Consider the following 18,634-nt stretch of genomic DNA (forward strand, 5'->3'; position numbering starts at 1 on the left):
TACACATGGCCAGATTTCATTGTTTCTCATTGCCATGTAGTATTCCATGGTATAGATAAACCACATCTTCTTGATCCATTCGTCCGTTGATGGACACTTAGGCTCTTTCCATGTTTTGGCTATTGTGGTGAGTGCTGCTATGAACATTGGGGTACATGTGCCCCTATGCATCAGCACTCCTGTATCCCTTGGGTAAATTCCCAACAGTGCTGTTGCTGGGTCATAGGGGAGTTTTATTGTTAATTTTTTGAGGAACCTACACACGGTTTTCCAGAGTGGCTGTACCCGTTTACATTCCCACCAACAATGTAGGAGGGTGCCCATTTCTCCACATCCTCGCCAGCATCTAGAGTCCTCTGATTTGCTCATTTTAGCCACTCTAACTGGCGTGAGGTGATATCTCAGTGTGGTTTTGACTTGTATTTCCCTGATGAGGAGGGACAGCATCCCTTCTTAATAAAGACACTAAAGAGAGTCGAGATAGAAGGAACTTACCTAAACATCAAAAAAGCCATCTATAATAAGCCCTCAGCTAACCTCATCCTCAGTGGGGAAAACTGAGAGCTTTCCCCCTGAAATCAGGAACATGACAGGGAAGTCCACTCTCACCACTGTTGTTTAACATAGTGCTGGAAGTTCTAGCATCAGCAATCAGTCAACAAAAGGAAAACAAAAGCATCAGAATTGGTAAAGAAGAAGTCAAACTCTCACTTTTCACAGACAACATGATAATCTACATAGAAAACCAGACAGACCCCATCAGAAGCTTACTAGACCTGATCCATGAATTCAGCAATGTTGCAAGATACAAAATCAACGTACAGAAATCGGTTGCTGTTTTATACACCTACAATGAAGCAACAGAAAGAGAAATCAAGAAACTGATCCCATTCTCAATTGCACAAAAAACCATAAAATACCTAGGAATAAACCTAACCAAAGATATGGGAGATCTGTATGATGAAAACTATAGAAAACTTATAAAGGAAATTGAAGAAGACACAAAGAAATGGAAACACATTCCATGCTCAATTTTAATATGTTAAAATGTCATTACTACCCAAAGTAATCTACACATTCAATGCAATCCCAATCAAAATTGCACCAGCATTCTTCTCAAAACTAGAACTATCCTAAAATTTGTACGGAACCACAAAAGACCCCGAATAGCCAAGATAATATTGAAGAAAAAAACCAAAACCAGAGGCATCATCATTCCAGACTTTAGCCTCTACTACAAAGCTGTAGTCATCAAGACAGTATGGTATTGGCACAAAAACAGACACATAGACCAATGGAACAGAATAGAGAACTCTATTCCAGAGTGGGTCCAGAATTGGACCCACAAATGGAGAGCATCCAATGGAAAAAAGGCAGCCTCTTTAACAGATGGTGCTGGGAGAACTGGACAGCAACATGCAGAAGAATGAAACTAGATCATTTTCTCACACCATGCACCAAAACAAACTCAAAATGGATAAAGGACCTTAATGTGAGACAGGAAGCCATCAAAACCCTAGAGAACAAAGCAGGAAACAACCTTCCTGACCTCCACCGCAGCAATTTCTTACTTGACACATCCCCAAAGGCAAGGGAATCCAAAGCAAAAAGGTACTACTGTGACCTCATCAAGATAAAAAGCTTCTGCACAGCAAATGAAACAATCCATAAAACTAATAGGCAACTGATGGAATGGGAAAAGATAATTGCAAATGACATATCAGATAAAAGGCTAGTATCCAAAATATATAAGGAATTCATCAAACTCCACACCTGAAAAACAAACAATACAGTGAAGAAATGGGCAGAAGACATCAACAGACACTTCTCCAAAGAGGGCATCCAGATGGCCAACAGACACATGAGTCAATGCTCAGCATCCCTCCTCATCAGGGAAATACAAATCAAAACCACACTGAGATATCACCTCATGCCGGTCAGAGTGGCTAAAATGAATAAATCAGGAGAGTCTAGATGCTGGCGAGAATGTGAATGGGCACCCTCCTACACTGTTGGTGGGAACATAAGCTGGTGCAACCCCTCTGGAAAACAGTGTGGAGTTTCCTCAAAAAATTAACACTAGAACTCCCCTGTGACCCAGCAATAGCACTGCTAGGAATTTACCCAAGGGATACAGGAGTGCTGATGCATAGGGGCACATGTACCTTAATGTTCATAGCAACACTCTCAACAATCACCAAAACATAGAAAGAACCTAAGTGTCCATCAACTAATGAATGGATCAAGAAGATGTGGTATATTTATACAATGGAATACTACATGGCAATGAGAAAGAGTGAAATCTGTCCATGTGTAGCAACATGGATAGAACTTGAGGGGGTTATGCTGAGTGAAATAAGTCAGGCAGAGAAGAACAAATACCATATGTTTGCACATATAGGTGGGTTAGGAGGAAGTTAATGGAGGATGAAGTGGGAGAAGAAGGGGAATAATAGTTGGGGAGAGGGAGGGAGGCAAACTATGCAAGACTCTTGAATGCTGAGAACAAAATGAGGGATGATAGGGGTGGGGGAAAGGGGAAGGAAGGTGATGGGCATGTAGGAGGCACTTGTTGGGAAGAGCACTAGGTGTTATATATAAACCAACTTGACAATAAACTATAGAAAAAATTCAAACAAAAAAAGAAACCAAGTTGGGAAATATATCTTAATTTCACAAGAGTTTATGTATAATTGGTATTTTCTTTACCTATTTGATTGACTTTACCAGGGAAGTTTCTGGTCCTGAATTTTATGAGGAAAAATAATTATTTGAGAGAGGAAGAGAGAGAAAATCCCAAGCAGGCTGTGTACTGTCACCAGAGAGCCTTATGCAGGGCTCGAACTCACTAACTGTGAGATCATGACATGAGCTGAAATCCAGAGTCAGATGCTTAATCTTTTAAGCCACCCAGGTGCCCTTAGAGAACATTTTAATTACTAATTGAAAAATAAATGGCCTTTTGTATATGCTATCTCTTCCTCTGTTACTTTGAAGAAGTTATTTTTTTTCATGGGACTTGTACATATGACCTAAGTTTTTAAATTTATTGGCATAAAATTGTTCAAAACACCCCCTTATCATTGTTTCAATATAATAGATTACTGAGATCCTTTAATTCCTGAAATTTGGTGACCTGTGTATTTCTTAATCATTTTATTGGTTTTTTTGGGGAGTTTGCTATGGATTATCAATTTTATCAACATTTCAGTGAAACAACTTTTGTTCATATTAGTTTTTCTTAATTATTTCCTTCCTCTGATGTACTCTCGGTTGTTTTTGTTGTTGTTGTTGTTTCTGGTTTTTACTTTACTATTTCTGAGAGAGAGATAGAGCAGGAGACGGACAGAGAGAGAATTCTACACTGTCAGTATAGAGCCCAATGGCGGGGCTTGAATTCACAAACCATGAGATGATGACCTGAGCCAAAATCAGATGCTCAACCGACTGAGCCACCTAGGCACCCCTGGTTTACTTTGGTTTAAACTGTTTATTATTTAGTCTTTTAAGAAGAAATTTATACTCTTTTTAAAATAAATATTTAGGGGCGCCTGGGTGGCTCAGTCGGTTAAGCATCCGACTTTGGCTCAGGTCATGATCTCACAGTTTGTGGGTTCGAGCCCCATGTTGGGCTCTGTGCTGACAGCTCAGAGCCTGGAGCCCATTTCAGATTCTGTGTCTCCCTCTCTGACTCTTCTCTGCTCATGCTGCCTCTCTCTCTCTCCCTTTCAGAAATAAACATCTAAAATAATAAAAAATAAATAAATTATAAAGCTATAAGTTTTTCCTTCATGATTCCTTAATATGGATTCCCTAAATTGAGAAGTTTTAATTTTATTATCAGTTAAAAATATTTTATAGTTACACTGTGATTTCTTGATCCATTTGGTATCTGTAAGTGTGCTACCCAATTTCCGAGTATTTGGGTATTGTTTAAAAACATGATTTACTTTTACTGATTTCTAATGTAATTCCATTGTTGACATTGAAATTATTACAATTATAGCACTTATAAGTTTATTTAGATTTATTTTAATAAATGTAACATTCTGGGCCCAACTGGTCTGTGTCCTCTTCAGTACCAGCCCTTCTGGCATGACCAGCAGACACATGCAAAACTGTTCAATTTACTCAGTATCAGCGAAATGCCAATCAAAACCACAATGAAAGATCACCAATGAGAATGGCTAGTATCAGAAAGAACTAACATGCATTGGCAAGGACGTGACAAAAGGGAGCCCTCATTCACTGTTGGTGGAAATGTAAACTAGTAGAGCCACTATGAAAAACAGTAAGGAAACCTAAAATAATAAAAAATACATTTATCACGTGATCCTGTAATTCCACTACTGGGTATTAACCCCCCCCCAAAACAAAAACACTATTTCGAAAAGATTTATTCTTCCTTATGTTTATTTTTATCACTATGTTGTACATGTGAAACTAATATAACATTTTATGTCAACTGTACTTCAATTAAAAAATAAAAATTTATTGATCTAGATGGGAAAGGCCACATGCACTTGAAAACAATTTTTTGAATATAGTATTCCAAGCATTGGAGTTAGATAAAGCTGGGTGATAGCGCTGTTCAAACCTTCTATACCCTTATTCATTTTTCTCCTTCCATGTTCTATCAGTTACTAACAGGAGGAAATTAAAGTCTCAAAGCCTAATTTTAGATTTGTCAATTTTTATTACTTCCATTGTGAAGCTGTTATTAGATAGCTCATATATTCTGAACAAACTGTCCCCTTTATCATTATATAATGACACACTTTATCTTTTGTAATACCCTTCTACATCATGTCTCTTTCATCTGACCCTAACGCAGTCACCCATCTTTCCTTAGCTTAGTGTTTGTATGGTACATCTTTGTTCATCCTTTTACTTTTCACCTGTCTGCATTTATACTTAAAGCCAGTGTCTTATAAATTGCACATCATTGGGTCTTGCTTTTATATCCAATTGGACACCATCTGCCTTTTATTGGAATTATAATTTATTTTCATTTAATTCAGCTATTTATATTCATGTACTTAAATATATCGTGTTACCATATTGTTTTTCTTCCTATTTTACCTTTATCTTGTTTCTTTATTTCTCCTCCTGTGCCTTTGGATTGAGGGTTTGGAGGTGACCATGGAGAGTGGGGACAGGGAAGGGTTTCATCAGATGGTTTAAATACAAACTTCTAACTTTCAGCTATAAGTCATTGTATCATGTTTTGGAATGGTTCTTTGGGATGAACATTCTTAATGATATTCATCCTTAATTTATCATAATACTTAGAATTAACATTATATCACTACAGGTGCAAACAAAATCTTAGGACACTATAATGAAATGTATCCTTCACCTTTGTTTTATCCACTCCACTTACTATTCTTTATGCCATATATTTTCACACATTTATGCTTACTCACATATTTATGCATTCTTCACTCATTTTATATATATTATTTTCCATCTGATCTTAAGAACTTGTTTGATCATTATTATTTTTTGTACTATGCGTTTGGGGCTAACAAATGCTTTCAGCTTTCATGTACCTAAAACTGTTTTTTACTTCATCTTATTTTTTTTGAAGGAATTTTTCACTAGAAATACTATTGCCTGTCGGCAGTCCCTCTACCAAATAGTTCCAATATGCAACCCCGTCATTTCTTCTATCTTCCGTTCTTTCTTCCAAAAAGGCAGCTATCATTCTGAGAGTTGCTCTCTTGTATCTTTTTTCGTGGCTTTCTTTCCTCTGGCTGCTTTTAAGATTTTCTCTTTCCTCATAGAATTCAGAAATTTTACTATATTCAATGTATTTGTGAGTTTCTTTTGATTTTCCATAAGGTTTCCTAAGTTTCCTTGAACAAAAATATTTTTTATCTTTATTTTTTTAAATGTTTCTTCATTTTTGAAACACAAAGTGTGAGTGAGGGAAGGGAAGAGAGAGAGAGGCACAGATTGAGCTGTCAGTACAGAGCCCGACGTGGGGCTGGAACCCATGAACTGTGAGATTATGACATGATCTGAAGTCTGATGTTTAACTGACTAAGCAATTCAGGTGCCCTGAACTAGAGTGTTTTTTAACCCAAATTCGGGGAAATAAATTACCACTACTATTCATTTTCCAGTGCTGTGTTTTCTCTATGATCGTACTACAATAACAAAATGTTATTCCTCTTCCTACTGCCACATGGGTTTGAGGCAGTTTACGGATTGCCAGTATTTTATTCTCTGTGCTTAACTTTGGATAATTTCAGTTGATTAGTTTTCAAGTCCACTCTTTCTTCTATTGTGTTCAATATACTGTTAATAGCATAGTATGAATTTCTTGATTTGTGGTAGTGTATATTTCAGTTCTAGAATCTCTCTTTTTCTCTAACAGTATTCATATATATTTTTCAATGTTTGTTTTTGGGAGACAGAGACAGAGAAAGAGAGAGAGAGAGTGAGAGAGAGAGCGCGAGTTCCAGGGAGGGGCAAAGAGACAGAAGGAAACACAGAACTCGAAACAGGCTCCAGCCTCTGAGATGTCAGCACAGAACCTGATGCAGGGCTCAAACTCATGAACTATGAGATTATGACGTGAGATGAAGTCGGCTGCTTAACCAACTAAGCCATCCAGGTGCACCTAGTATTCATCTATTTTTAAATTTCTTATTTATTTACCCATTATGTGTACCTATTGCTGTGTTTTACTTTTAAGATATTTTTAATATACTACCTCCAGTGTATCACTCATCACTAGGTCTCTTTCTAGTTGTGATCTAGTGTGCAATTCACTCACTGGCAGATCTTTTTTTATCTTCTTAGTTTTGAGTTTTATTATCGCAGGTCTATTCTATTTCTCTAAGTCCTTCTAACTTAGTACTATTTTTAGTACAACTTCTGACCACCAAGTGGCTGCTGCTAGTTCCGCTCCGCTTTTTAAGCTTCTAGCTGTTGCTTTCCTGCATTCCTTGGATTCTGTGCCTGGGTAGGTAAGTATATTAAGTGTCAAACTCTTGATTTCTGCTTAGTTAACGATGTCACAGTTCCTAGGATTGATGCTTGTGTTGGGCTCTGTGCTGATGGCTTAGGAGTCTCTCCCTCTCTTTCTGCTCCTCCCTGCTTGCACTCATTCCCTCTAATAAACTTAAAATAAAAACTTTTTAAATCTTAAAAGTTAAAAATCACCTATAATCTTCCTAAAAGAAAACTATGGGGGCGCCTGGGTGGCTTAGTCGGTTAAGCGTCCGACTTTCGCTTGGGTCATGATCTCGCGGTTCGTGGGTTCGAGCCCCGCGTCGGGCTCTGTGCGGACTGCCAGCTCAGAGCCTGGAGCCTGTTTCAGTTTGTGACTCCCTCTCTCTGACCCTCCCCTACTCACGCTGTCTCTCTCTCTCTCCTAGAAATAAAGTATTTAAAAAAAAAAAAAGAAAACTATGGAATATCATATCATGTATATAATACATAATCATAATACATATAGTTGTGTGTATTATAAATATTTCCCTCCTGTCATATGCATATATTTAATGTATTTATTATATTGGGATCCACTTAACTTTCCACTAAATATAGCTTCAACAATTTCCCATGTACTTAAATATTCTTCAAATATGCACTTTAAAGGATTTCATCACATAGTTATGTGATAATGTACCTATTCTCTTTTACTTTGATTTTATGATTCTTTCCCATGTTTTGAGATTTTAATATGAATACTCATATTCATAGGGTTATGAGGCAAATTTCTAATTACAATTACGAGTCTCTCATACAATTATTTTTTTTGTTTTTGATACAAAATTGCCTGAATGCTTTTTTGTAGCATTTTGCAGTATATTTATTTCTTGCACAAAGACTATTTTGTTCCTCACTGAGTCCTTATCAACTAAGTTATGCTGAAATTATTTGTTGATACTGACCCAGAGGGAATGAGAATGCCATTTTTTCACTACAGCCTTGATACACATTATGTATTTCACTTTTTACCTTTGCCAATGCAATAAATAAATTTTTATTTTAACTTGTACTTCATAGGTTGCATTTGATCTTTCATTATATTTAGCCAACTATTCATCTCTCAAACATACATGTAATTTTTAAACATATATTTTTTCATCACTTGCTATTATCTGACACTGATTGCTGGGTGGATATAATGATAAGATCTACACCTCCCAAAGCTATTAGTCTATCATTAGAGATGCATATTAAACAAATGTTTCATTTGTTGCACTAAGTGTATAGTTCCACCTGTGAGATAAAATGCTGTGAAATTCTATAGGGCAAAGCCAAAAAAAAACTTGGAAATGCCTCTGGATGTTTACTGCCCACATTCCTACTGAAATGTTGTGTTCTTTTTTATTTTTTTTTTTTATTTTTTTTTTTTTTAAATTTTTTTTAATGTTTTTATTTCTAGGAGAGAGGGAGAGACAGTGTGAGCAGGGGAGGGTCAGAGAGAGAGGGAGTCACAGACTGAAACAGGCTCCAGGCTCTGAGCTGGCAGTCAGCACAGAGCCCGACGCGGGGCCCGAACCCACGAACCGCGAGATCATGACCTAAGCGAAAGTCGGACGCTTAACCGACTAAGCCACCCAGGCGCCCCTGTTGTGTTCTTTTTTAAAGCACTTATAGTTTATTGCTCATTGTTTATTAATTTGATTTTTTATATTTTGTCATTTTCATAAGAACAACTTCAAGTCCAGGTAGGACATCAACATGCATAACTGTCCACCACAAAGCACCAAACAGGTGCAAGCATTGTCCTTTCTGACAAATGTCTGTCAACATGTGGAGTACAGACAACAAAGCTGAACACTCACTGTACTCCATTTCATTGACTTCTGCCACACCAGTTGTGCTAGAAACAGTCTTCATGATTATTCATAATCACATTGACAGATGCCCTGATAGTCTGTGTGTAGGATTTAAATATCCCATTGAAGTAGTCAAGGGATTTATACTAAGAATCATTAGCCAGTTGAGTTGCAGAAAGGTCAGACAATACTTGGCATCCCTCAGCATGCTCGACTGTTTCATCAGCAGGTAACTGACACCCCTGCAATAACCCAATCTTCATGGCCTTCTCCACTGACTCATTCTCTGAAGAAAACAAGTATCCAGAACTAAAGCATCTATGATTGGCAGCTTTGCCACATTAGGTCATGTCAAAATCTAGGCAAAGCCTTTTATTGAAGGTTTTCTAAAACTAAAATTTAGTTATAAGTGTAACTCACTGACACCAAAGCAACATAAAAATGAAGAACGGATGAGGAGCTAAAACTCAATTAACATTGCCTGACAGAGGCATCAAACAATAACACAGCCATGAAGAATAATTAGAATCATAACACAGCCTTAAGGGACAGCAAAGGAAGTTTAGGTAAGGTCAGAGATGCCACTTTTCAAAAATGCAAACTCACACTGCAAATTCAGAGAGGCCTAGGTTGTCAAACTTGTGATAGAAATAGCTTGGCTCTATAGGTTATATCCTCTTAGAGCCATTTGTCCACAGTGTTCAAATTTACTGTGACATTTTAATAAACATTCCATGAAGAAAGATTTTTTTGAAACAAAAAAAAATCTTGGAAAACCTAGATTCTTCAATTTAGTTAAGGTTGTCATGAACATTGCGCTATCCATATACTTACTTTCTAAAGGAAGGAGAACTTGGGCCCAAGTAACTGTTGGCCAAAGACTCAAAACTCTTGAGAGAACCCTAGGCACTACTTCCTTATTCACCTGTGGATGGCTCCCAATATTTCCCACTCATCGTATACACAGCCCATATAATCCTGGGGGTGTGAATGAGATACGTTTCACCTATGGGATTCTATCATAGAGTGAGACAAGTTTAATTTAGGAATATGAGATTATATGAACGGGCTTGATCAGTCCAGCCCCTTGAAACATTTTTTTTTCCTCCTGGCTGGTAGTAGAAGAGAAGTTATAGATTTGAAGCAGAAGGATTCAGTACGTTGTTACTGGCTTGAAGAAGGAGAGGACCAAGTGTCAAGTGATGTGGATAGCATGTGGCAGCTTAGAGAACCCCCTAGCATCCCCAAGTTCCCTCCCCCAAAAAGAAAGGAACATCAGTTGCATAATTTCAAGGAACTGAATTCTGCCAACTATAAATGATGTTGGAAGGAGATTTTTTTCTCCCAAACTTCCAAACGAGAACCAAGCCCAAGATATATTTTGACTGTAGACTTTGAAGCTCTGAGAAAAGAACCAGGTCAAATGGTGGCCAGACTTTTATACTATAGAACTCTAAGCTAATAAATAGGTTTTGTTTTTAGCTAAGTTTGTAGTCATTTGGTAACAGCAATAAACTATGCAATTACTAAGGACATCTGCTGTGGTTTGTGAGTCCCTCTTGGGAAGAAGATTAAGGGGTTACAGATGATCTGGAAGAACAATGTTGCTTCTTTTTATAGCTTCCCCCCCCGCCCCCAGAAGTTAAAATGCTAGGTCCAATCAAGAGACAGGACAAAGAATAGGCTTTTCAGATAGCCTGTCAGCTGGAGATTTTAACCAAGTGGATAAAAGACACCCTCTGAGGTTTGCATGTGGTCAGATCCAAAGGGAAATGAAATATGTATTTGAAATCAAAGTCTGAATCAGGATAAGAGAATGTACTAGCGTGACCCTTGCTCTTGGTCAATTCCTGCACATCAGGATTTACAGCTCAAAGTATCTCACAGTGGACCCAGTTGTGAAAACCCCATGTTAAATAAGGTAACCCAAGTACTGTGACAGGTGATTGATTTTTAATGCCTACTGAAAAATGTACTGTAAACTCTTCAAGACTTCCTAGCATCAGTTGCTGATTATCTCTAATGAAAGACTGCAATAAGAAAATCATACCCATTTTTTTAGATTATATTCATTTTTATTTTGGATTCTGTCACTCCATATTATGATTGTGAGATTCACTCATGTTGTTGCACATAGTAGTGATTTGTTTGTTTTCATTGCTGTATAGCTTTCCATTGTATGGATGTTCCACAACATATGCATTCTTTTTTTTTTTTTTTTTTTACAAATAGTTTATTGTCAAATTAGTTTCCACATAACACTCAGTGCTCATCCCCACAAGTGTCCTCCTCCATGCCCATCCCCCCTTCCCCCCCACATCCATCAGTCCTCAGTTTTTGTCAGCATTCAAGAGTCTCTCATGGTTTGCCTCTCTCCCTTACCCCCACCATTTCCCCCCTTCTTCTCCCCCTTGTTCCGCCGTCAAGTTCCTCCTAATCCTCCTATATGTGCAAACATATGATATTTGTCCTTCTCTGCCTAACTTATTTCGCTCAGCATAACACCCTCAAGGTCCATCCATGATGCTATACATGGCCAGATTTCATTGTTTCTCATTGCCATGTAGTATTCCATGGTATAGATAAACCACATCTTCTTGATCCATTCATCTGTTGATGGACACTTAGGCTCTTTCCAAAATAAATCTTCAGAGCAGTTTCATTTCTTCAGTTCACATGGCTTTCAAAAGCTTTGCCTCTGTTGACCTTTCCTACCTTGGAACTTTTGCTTCTATCTAGTCTTGAAAAGCTGAATTTCAACCAGTTTAATGGTTGGTAGGAGGTTCTTGGAAGCCCATCACTAGTTTTATTTCTGGTTATGTTTCTAGTTGGATAGAAGGGCATGTTGTTTTCAAGCCTCAGTAGGAGAAGCTCTTTGCCTTATTTTCTGTAAGACTTAATTACCTGACAACTCAACACATTCAGGATCTGGCCTTATGCCTGCTACGCCCCAGAAGCCAATGTTTATGGCGTCCTAAAAGATACATCATTATTCAAAAGTGAATTTACATTAAAATGCTGAAGAAGTTCAATGTGTATTTCTCAAGGCAGAAGTATAGCTGCCATTATATTTAGAACCGAAAAACACCAAAAACACTCAACATGGCCTGATAAGTTTATTTTCTCTTCATGAGTAGATCTAAATATTAACCTATATATATCTATATATAGATAATTTCTATATAAACATAGACTCAAAACTGAAAAGGTTAAGAGCAACAGACAATGATAAATAGAATCAAACCAAAATTAGTATAGTTAACATCATGGACTCTGAAACTTTCAGATCCTGATGTTTCCACTAATTGATTATATTACTTCAAGTACACATTTTGGTTTCCTCACATGTATAATGCATAGTCTAATAAAAATATCTACCTCCTGGAGTATAGTGTCTGGTGTGGTGGGCAGTATATAGTGCCAAAGCCCTCGCTCTTTTCTCTTTCATTTATTAATACATTTAAAGCACTTATACTTATGCCTGCTGTATAGTAAAAGCACTGTATAAGTATCCTGAGTAGTTAGGGTATTTAAGTCAGCTTATCATCTTCCTGAACACTGTTCCAACTAACATGATATCCCTCTGCTCTGATACATATGCTCTTTGTTTAAATGTGGGGATATGATGATACCTCACATCATTCAATAAAATAACACTAGCTAATGCAGATGAATTTTATCCTAAAAAATCCTAATGAGGTAGACACTATTATTATCATCTCCTTTTTAATGACATGACTGAGGCACTGGGAAAGTCAATAATTTGCATACAATCCCACAGCTACCAAGAGTCAGAACCAGAATTCAATTTAACCTCCCTGCTATCCAGACATGTTTGTGGAACAGCAGCTTGCACACACTCCTGGGAGCTTGTTAGAAAGGCAGAACTTTAGGTCCCACCCCAGATCTACTGGCTCAAGATCTTCATTTGAACAAAATCCCCATGGGATATGTATATACATTAAGGTTCATGAAGCACGGATCTGAATCCCCATAGCGTTCTGCCTCTCTGTGTATTAACTTATTAAAACTACACAACAGAAGACTGAAGCAAAATCCCAAATGCCCACAACATAGGAGAAAAATGAGGCAGAGCCAATGGTCCAATCCCTCATGACTAGTAACTGCCACAGTAGTGCATCAAACTCTTGGTGAACCAGTATCCTGAAAGAACTTTCAAGTTGTTGGTTTGAAACAGAAAACAGACTGCAAAACTATGCTTGCTCTTCTGTTCGCTCTGCTTTGGGAATACGGCCAGCTCTGTTAAGTGCCTCAAGATATGTGAATGACTGTCACCCACACCTCACTAGAAAAAATGTCCTGATAACACAAGGGATGCCCAACACGAATGCAATTAATCACCTTCAGTTTCAAGTTTCTTCACCAGATAGTATCACATGGAGTAGGAAAAATGCTCCCCATCCATTCTACTTGCTCTGAGTTTGAGAAAGAGAGAAACAAAGATAATTCACTTGAAAGCAAAACACCATTCAAAATCTGATTCTGAGAAGAGTCAGGTGGCACCTCCCAAATCCATCTCTCATGCTCCTCACCTGAAAAGAGAAAGATGAGATAAGTGGGGAGAACACAGTGTTAGAGTTCTTAAAGAATTTATGCCCCACAGACAAAAAACTAAATTGGTAGAATTTATGAGCGGAGTTCACATTCAACAAATTTGTCTTCTTTTGAAAGATCATTTTTCACAAATGGAACAATTTATCACACTTCGCAAAGTACTTTATACCCATTATTCAATTTAATTCTTGAGATATGATCTTGAGGCCTTCTCATCACTGAACGTAGCCAGTACGTGCCGTACCTGCTCTTATTCTGGAGCCTACACTTCTAACCTCCGTGACAGATTCCAGCTGTGACTTTGCTAACTTCTTATCTCTGTTAAAAATATGTATCAGTCTACATTTATTTAACTGGTTTTTGCTTGATTGTTGTAGAACAAACAAGCTGACCCCAACTTAGAGACAAATTTCATTTATTAGCTTTTTTACCCACATAAGTCATATTTTTGAATTTTAATAATTGCTGCAGTCATAGCTCCACCTAGAGCTAAAAATTATACCTAAAATAAACTTTGACCAGAGATTAGTTCTTTTCTGCTCTTTTAACATAAATAGTATTTTCTCCTTTAAGAAACAACAATGTGCTATAGAAGCCTATGGCCCCGACTTCACTGAAAATGCACTATATTTTTCAGTGGCATCTTCCACGCATATTCTTTCAAAATTCTGCCATATTAAATTTAATTTTTTCAAAAATTCACACTTGTAGCTCATACTCTAAGTACCCATGCTATCATTTAAAAAACTCTATCTTGTGTTTCAAATTTACTAAAATTATAGATACAGTAATTTTCCTCACCAAAAAAGCATTGTATCTATGTTAGGCTACTTACATATTATGTTAACTTACAACGTTAACTTACAACGGTAAGCATTTTATATTTATGTAATTTAATCATGTTATGTACTTTACACTAAGACAAATTACATGTTAATTATTTTTCAATAAAGTTGGGAAAAGTTATGCTTTTATAAACTCATTTCACATGTAAGCATCCCATCTACTTAGAATTAGGAGCCTGCATACATCCTATGTAGGTAGCCCTGGGTCAAAATCTCACTTAGTTCACTTCTTGAGTAACCATGAAAATATATGAAGGAAAGAGGAAAAAATACAGATTATAAAGATTTTAGTATTGTGCTAGAGTAATATAAAGACATATTTAAAAAAACAGAAGTGTAGCTACCACAAGGAAAGCTGTATTTCATGTATCTGCTCCCTAAGCCCAGAGCCATCTTTCTTTGGTTTGTTCTTAAATTTGTTAGTTAACATACAGTGTAATATAAGTTCCAGACAGACAATACAGTATGTAACATTGCTGTACATCACCACCTAGTGCTCATGACAAGTGCACTCCTTAATGCCAATCACCTATTTCCCCTATCCCCTCACCTCTCCTTTTGAGATAACCGTCAGTTTTTTCTCTATAGTTGGGATCTCAGATCCACTTTTAAGAGGCAACCACTTACTTAAAATTTTCAATATCTCCACCTGAAAATATAACAAACAACCATTCACCACCAATATCTTTGGTTTTACCCCATATTAACATGTTGCTGTGTCTTGAAAACCAGGCTCTATAAACATGATTAGAGATTTATCCTTGAGCATTCAGCGGGAAATACAAGTAGAATTAGCAGAATAGCTGGATTTTATTTTTTTTGTTGTTTTGTTTTGTTTAGATATATACATCTTTAACTTCACAAGGTATCACAAAATAGTTGTATAAAACTAAAATCCTATCCAAAATCTTGACAACTTTAGTCAATTATCTGTCCTGGCACTAATAATTCCATAACAAGAATTAAGAGACTTTTGGGATATCATGATATCTAGTAATATCCCTCCCACCTCTCACTTTATTATTTAAAAAATTTTTTTTTTTATTTTTCAAAGAGAAAGAGAGACAGGGCACAAATGGGGGAGGAGTAGATAGGGAGGCACACAGTCCTAAGCCGACTCAATGCTTTGACTGTTCAGCACAGAGCCCAATGCAGCACTCAAATCCACAAACCATGAAATCGTGACCTGAGCCAAAGTCCAACACTTAACCATCTAAGCCACCCAAGCACCCTTCACTTTATTCTTTTAAGTGTCTGTGCTACTTTGGCATTTCACTAATCCAAACCAATTTTTAAATTACTTTGTCAAGATTTGTAAAACAACAATAACCACCACCTATTATGCCTTTGACAATAAATGCATAACCTTCATACACTAATTGGGAAGAACATACATAGTCACAACATTTAAGTTCCTTTATCCGTGAATAAGCAAGTTCTCCCAATTTATTTAGATCTTCTAAGGGTCATCAGTTGACTAAGCCTTGTGCATCTCCTGTTCAATTTATTCCTGGTTATCTGTATTTGGTAAGGATCTTATTTGTAGAAAACAAAATTCACTTGGGACTCTTCTATCAGAAAAACATTTTCTAAAAGGTACTAGGTAGCTTGTAGAATTTTCTGGAGGGTCAGAGAACCAAGCTCCCATAGAGTTCTGTCACTGCTGGAGCCACTCTTCACAAGGGAGCTCAAATAGTAGGGGCTATGCACAGAACGTCGCCTCCTTCACCCATCACTCCAACTCTCAGTCTGTCACCTCAAAGTCTATTTCATTGAACCAGGACCAATGGAGCAACATCACCGTAAGAGAGACTGTAACAGGGACTTGGAACCTCCGTAGGAAAGGAAAAACTATTGATTTTTTTTGAAATTTTATTTTATAGATGATTATTGCTGAAACACACCAACGCAAATGATTTTCGACATTGACCTTTCTTCCGGAATCCTTACTGAATGCTTTCATTAGTGCTAATTGTACAAAGTCTTAGAATTTCCCACTATACAATCTTATAAAGCAAATCAGAGGTATTTTTTCTTTCCTTTTTAGTGTCTCTATATATTTTAATTCCAGTCTCAATTTTAACAAGACTTGCCAGTATTGCTAGTATTGTTAGTTTTATTTGGCTAAATAATTATAGAGAGTTAGTGAGAGAGAATCCCAAGCAGGTTCCACACTGTCAGCGCAGAGCCCAATGTAGGGCTGAAACTCAAGAACGGTGAGATTATGACCTGAACCAAAGAAGGAAACTTAACTGACTGAGCCACACAAACAGCCTTTTATAACCATTTTAAATTGGTTTTGGTCCTAATATCTGTGATTGCTGCTTCCTCATCCCCAAGTATGGATAAGTGCTGTGCTTTTATTTACCAATTTGAGGTATCTTCTCATGATTCTTTGATGTAATGTGTGGTAACTCAACTGGCATCCATCACCCACAATCCTGCCACCCCCATTCTCTTGCCATGCAGCTTCTGACTTCCTTAGTGGCTTAGAGGAAACAAGGTTACTCCTATTTTTTAAAGGTCTCTGAAATCTGATTTATGAAAGTAGATTCAGAGACTATTATTGCCCAGAATCAACAAATGATCCAAGAAATTGCTAGCTATGAAGTATCAGGGCACTAGAATTTTTTTCTAGTTATTACTTCATTACCTTTCTGATGCCTTCAAATAGGTGATTTTTAAAATTTTATTGAGTTGTTTTGGTTGCTCATGGGAGCAACAGTCTGCCTCACAATTAATCTACCCTTCCCAGAAGGGGGACATCCTTATCTTTGTTCCTTGATGGTTTTCTTTCTTGGTCAGTTTTTATTTTCCATTTTCCTTCCTATTTCAAGACTCTATCTTGTAGCTAGTGATGACCATTTTTCTCCATTTACTTTTAAAAATTTTCAAATACCACTGTATATGTCATCAATTAGTAAATGTACTTTTCAGAGCAGCAGGTCTTGGGGCGCCTGGGTGGCTTAGTCGGTTAAGCGTCCGACTTTCGCTTAGGTCATGATCTCGCGGTTCGTGGGTTCGAGCCCCGAGTCGGGCTCTGTGCTGACTGCCAGCTCAGAGCCTGGAGCCTGTTTCAGTCTGTGACTCCCTCTCTCTCTGACCCTCCCCTGCTCATGCTGTCTCTCTCTCTCTCTCTCTCTCTCTCTCTCCTAGAAATAAAAAAAAGTTAAAGAAAAAAAAAGAGCAGCAGGTCTTTGCTGATAGCTAGGGTCTCCACTCACATATTGGATAATGTAGAGCGCTGTACCTTGGAGGCACCATCACTCAAAGTAATGACTTTGTTTTTTAATGCTTTGTTTGTTCTATTTCCTAGCAGAAGATGTCTTCTTTTCCTTCTCTCCCACCTATTCATGACACCTATTCTGGATAAGCCATAGAAAGGCAAATCGAGAAAAATCTGTTCTTATCTCTACTTCTCTCCCTAAATCAGCTGTCTTCCCTAGAGCTTACCCCACATTGCTCTGTCAGTCATTACTGGTCCTTCTACTTTTCACCATACTAATGTTTGTTAGAACTAGCTCATTAACAAATGGTTTCCATCTACTATTTTTGTTGTAGATTTATAACATTTTTAATCTTTTTCTGAAACCTCTGAGTAAAAAATACATTTCACAAAAAATTTGAAGTGGAGATATACACAGATAATAAAATGGTACAATATGAAACAGAAACTGTATATACATGTGCCTATCATAGTGCCTGGCACACAATAAACATCATTTGTTTGAACACTTACTCATATCTACTGCTTGCAGTAGGACAGAATGGTGTGGCACTACAACCATAATTCAGGTCATCTTAGGATAAAGCGTGGTTCCATTTAACAAAAGTTTGCAGACTGGTACTAGACACCAAGGACCCAAAATCTAGTCTTATGTTGAGTGTCTGAGACCTACAGAAACTCAAAATAATTTTTTCTTACATGGAAGAAAACAAACAAAAATGGAGCTACAGTTGCCCAAGTAGTATGTGTCTTCTAAATGGGTTCTTCCCAAGATCCTTTAGCCTTCTTGTTATCACTCTTCAGTGAGCAAGGACAACTTCTACAGAAGTTTCTTCTGTAGGTAATTAGAATTGTTATCAAGACCATAGTTCTGGATCTAGACTATATGTGAATCTTTGCCCCATCACTATAATAGGATTTATCTTGGACGAATTGTCTCAACTTCCTGTGTCTCATTTGCTACATCTGACCTACGTGGGACAACACATCTAATACCTTAGAATAGTGCCGAGCAAAGAATAAGTGTTCAGTATCTGTTTGCTGTAGTTATTAATAACACCATTGTAAAAATAACACCATGTTAAAAATACCTTATCTTAATGGCCCCCAAACTAGCTGTAATACTTTTTAAATATCTATAAATAGTGCTACCCAAGGATGCCAACATCATCTTAAGTGAGCGGTGA

This window comes from Hyaena hyaena, unplaced genomic scaffold (genome assembly GCF_003009895.1).
Source record: "Hyaena hyaena isolate Hyena2069 unplaced genomic scaffold, ASM300989v1 scaffold_768, whole genome shotgun sequence".
Taxonomy (NCBI): domain Eukaryota; kingdom Metazoa; phylum Chordata; class Mammalia; order Carnivora; family Hyaenidae; genus Hyaena; species Hyaena hyaena.